The sequence below is a fragment of the Octopus bimaculoides genome, chromosome 22 (assembly GCF_046866305.1).
Source record: "Octopus bimaculoides isolate indiv1 chromosome 22, ASM4686630v1, whole genome shotgun sequence".
NCBI classification, from domain to species: domain Eukaryota; kingdom Metazoa; phylum Mollusca; class Cephalopoda; order Octopoda; family Octopodidae; genus Octopus; species Octopus bimaculoides.
In genome coordinates this window covers 33,307,681-33,312,626 of record NC_142949.1, presented here as the reverse complement: position 1 = coordinate 33,312,626, position 4,946 = coordinate 33,307,681, and positions in this window count along the sequence as shown.

Below are 4,946 nucleotides of genomic sequence, written 5' to 3'. Positions count from 1 at the left end.
GTTATCCGTTTTCTCTGTATAAAAAAAAAACAGAACAAAACAAAGATAACAGAATGTTAAGTCAAAACAACGTAAATCGAATATTACTTGTGAAAAAATAGCTGCGAAAACGATGACTTATATGTCACAAAACTGTATTATGTCCATGATCAAGACAACTCTGATGTTGAATCCGCCTCGATAATAATTAATCGCTGTAAACACTACAATAAAATTGATGAAGATTTTATTAACTCGAAATATTAAACTTCACTTCACCTTACACGTAAAGTTATCTGTGATAGACTGTCAACTATGGCGATATTGGTCCTTCATTCATTTGACTCTTTTAACGTGAATTAAAGTGTCTTGCTGAAGAACACAACACACAGCCCGGTCTGGGAATCAAACCCACTGCTTTGTGATTATGAGCCCGACGCTCTAACCACTGAGCCATGCGCTAAACTGAAGCTACAGCAGTTTTTGTGTTTTTGCAGCTTTAATAACAAAGGGTATATATATATATATATATATATATATATATATATATATATATATATATATATATATATATATATATATATATATATATATATATATATATATATATATATATATATATATATATATATAGAGAGAGAGAGAGAGAGAGAGAGAGAGAGAGAGAGAGAATCCAATGAGTTCTTCCTGTTATTTCAAACTATAAGTTGTGACATGAGGGAGAATTAGCTGCTATTTCTGGAAGGTTGCACAGCCACGTAGAGTCTCTCTGGTTGGCTCCTCATGTTGATGTCGTCGCCATATTGTTGCTTTTATATTCCTCATTGCAATCTAAAGTTTATTTATTCAACAGATAAGAGATAAATTTAGAAAAAGATCGTAGGTGGAGGAAATATATGTATGTACGCAGGTACGTACGTATGTATGTATGTATGCTTGTATGTGTGTGTGTATACATTATGAGTGAATGTATGCACGCATATACATAAAAACATACACACATGCATACACATACACTCATGCATACACACTTACACATACGTACACATAAATATAAACATACATACATACACATACATATGCATATATACATACATATACATACATATACATACACATACATATTCATATATATATATATATACACATGCACATGCACATATACATACACATACATACCTACACATACATACACACATATGCATACATACCGTTTCATATATAGATACACGCACAAATACATGCATATACTCGCAGGCACACGCATATATATCCATATATTCATATATATATATATATATATATATATATATATATATATATATATATATATATATATATATATATATATATATATATATATATATATATAGAGAGAGAGAGAGAGAGAGAGAGAGAAGGCTGGAAATATACAGTTTCAAGTAAAATGGCCATAAATACCCATGAGTAGCTTTTCCTGAAAGGAAAATAAAAAAATAACAAAACTGCAAAAAGAAAAGGCAAAGTAAAAAAAAAAACCCTCACTAAACCTAAATTATAAAAACAAACCTGCAAATTGTTCGTACAAAACACAATGTCTACTAATAATAGCTAAATGAATATTTAAAAACTAATAACAGCATTAACATCAACAACATATATGAAGTAATCAAACACAAACCAGATGGCGCTTTTTTCCACCATCCGTCGTTTCTATTTCCTTTTCTTTGTTTCGTTTCTTTTTCTTTCGCTCTTTGTTCCCCCTTTTAAAATTTTCTTTTTTGCTCCCAGCGTCTTAAACACAGCATCCAAGGAATATATATATATATATATATATATATATATAAATATACTTCTGCCTTTCGGTTATATATATATATATATATATATATATATATATATATATAAATATACTTCTGCCTTTCGGTTATATATATATATATATATATATATATATATATATATATATATATATATATATATGTATGTATGTATGTATGTATATATATGTATATATATATATATGTATATATATACATATATATGTACACACATATATGCATATATATATATATGCATGTATACATAATATATGCATGCTTATACATATGTATATATGAATATAGATATATACATACATATATATATATATATCTATATCTATATCTATATCTATATCTATCTATATATATATATATATATATATATATATATATATATATATATAAGAGAGAGAGAGAGAGTGAGAGAGAGAGAGAGATAGAGAGAGAGAGATAGAGAGAGATAGAGAGAGAGATAGAGAATCATAAGATTATACATTCATATACATAGATGCAAGCAATATGTATATAGATATATAATATGTACGTGTGTATAAATAAAGAGAGAATGCGTGTGTGCGTGTGTGTGCGCGTGAGAAAGCGCGGAAGAGATATATATAGAGTGAAATAGAGATAAAGAGACAGAGGAGGGAATTATACAGGGAGCCACATATTACTCATGTAATCGTATGGGTTAATGTAATTAGATTCACGTTGCCATTAAAGACTAAATTTATACACACTTCGATCACAAGAAACTGTAATAACTCGACTTCAAATCCATTCATGTAATTGTATTTTATATATATATATATGCGTGAGATTGGATTTTATCCAACCGTCTTGTTCTTGACCTACCTCTAGGTTTCCTGCTGGTTGGCTCGGCTTCAAAAATCCGTCTTGCTATTCTTTCCTGCGAAATTTTCAATCTTATGTTCGTAGCAGCGGAGTTGTGACCTCCCAACACAGAAAAGCAGCGGCTCGTCGTGGAAAGACACCCTCATCTAACAACGCTCCCTGTTGCGTAACATTACTCCAGAAAACCCTCGGAAGAACCACGCTTCAACTGTTTCTATTCACGATCGTGCTCTTTCGGCCATTGTCCAACACTCATGACCATGGTAAGGAGGTGCAGGCGCATGGCTTAGCGGTTAGGTTGTTGGACTCATGATCGTAAGATTGTGGTTTCGATTTCTGAACCGAGCGATGCGTTGTGTTCTTGAGCAAAACACTTCATTACGCGTTGCTCCAGTTCACTCAGCTGGCAAAAATGAGTAACCCTGCGACGGACTGGCGTCCCGTCCAGGTGGGGAATATATATGCCATGTGACTGGGAAACTGATCCTTATGAGACCGTATTATTCGAGAAGGTAGCCTTTTTTTTTATTACCTGACTTCCAACACTCATGAATACGATCCAGAGATATCTAATCTTCTCCACTTGCTTCAGTGATATTCCTCTAACATGCAGACAGCATGTTCTTAATTGGAATTTAATTGTTTTTTTTATATCCCCCCCCCCCCCTACAAAAAAATCTGCACACAGAATTCAGTATATTAACCTGTTAAGTCAAATTTATTAACCCATCTGAATTATTTCATTATCTGTTTTGTTTAAATTATTTTTGTCTAGTTAAATAAATAATTAAATGGATAAAAATAAAAAATATAAAATCAAATGTGACCGCCAACACTTTTTTCTGCAAATTAGGGGTAGCTTATTCTGTTCAAGCTATATTATTAGCATTATACTGCGTTTGAGAATTTAAAAATCACTTCTTTAACTTTCTAAGACATCTCAACGGTTCTAAAGGCAAACTTCGTTTGTTTGTTTACGTTTATCGTAATTTGAATTTTAAAAAATAGATAAATAAAATAATATTTTAACAGAGACAGTCAAAGGTTGTTTAAAAACATCCCAAGAAATATTTCGATCTTTTTTTTTTGTGGGGGGGGATATTATTCTAGAAAATATCAGAGATGGAAAATAGTGGAAAATATGTACATTGTAAGAATTTTATGTCCAGCCATGTCAGTTTGTTTTATGTATCAACATGAGAAGCTGTGTAATACTCAAAACACAAACATGAAGGAATCATCGAAAGAATGAATTTCTGTATTTCTAAAATTTTTTTATCATGTATTTTTATTTGTTTGTTTATTTTACCACTTAAAGATAAGAGTTGGCGTTATTTGGAGGGTAAAATGTTAAATCTATCATCATACCAGAGATGTCTTGTACAGTTGTTGGCAATTGTCAAAACAGAAATATTAAAGACCACCATGAAAGTCTATTATCATGGATACGAGCCAGCGGCAGAACCTCTACAAGGTCACTAGACCTACTAGAAATAACAACCAATTCGCTTTCTTGTTACGTCTTGCTGTCTTCTTCGAGCCAACGGATGAACCGCTAGAATGTTTCTAGACCTACTAGAAATGACAACCAAATCACCTTTATATTACACCTTACTGTCTTCGAGACGACGAGTGGAACCTCCACAAGGTCACTATACCAGAGAAAGATTGCAACCAAATCACCCTCATATACCTTAGTGTCTTTGAGTTAACGGGGGATCCTCTTGAATGTTACCAGACCTACAAGAAATGATAACCAAATGCCCCTCATTTTATTCGCCGCTGTCACCAAGTCAACGGGCGAACCTCTACCAATATCACTAAACCTACTAAAAATAGCAAACAGATCACCCTCGTTTTATATGTTGCTGTCTTTCAAGGCAACTGGAAGTGTGTGTGTGTGTGTGTGTGGGGGGGTTACCTCAGCAAGGTCACTAGTCCTACAAAAAATAGCCACCAAATCTCACCTTCGTTTTAAGAGTTCATTTGACCGACAAATTCCGCCGAGATCAATTTTGACATTCATTCTTTCGACAAGGGAATGTAACAACAATGTGGATTTATATATTCCTTAAAAATAATGTGACGGTCATGGGCGGACTGCTAGATCATGGCTGTGAGGTAGCTAGAAACAGCAACAACAAGAAAGGTAATATTGGTGTCAAATTTTGGCACCAGGCCAGCAATTTTGGAGGAAGAGTTAGGTCGATTACATCGACCCCGGATTTGTATTTATTTTATTGACTCAGAATAGACAAAACGTAAAGTCAACTACGGTGGAATTTGAACCCAGAACATAAAGACGGGTGA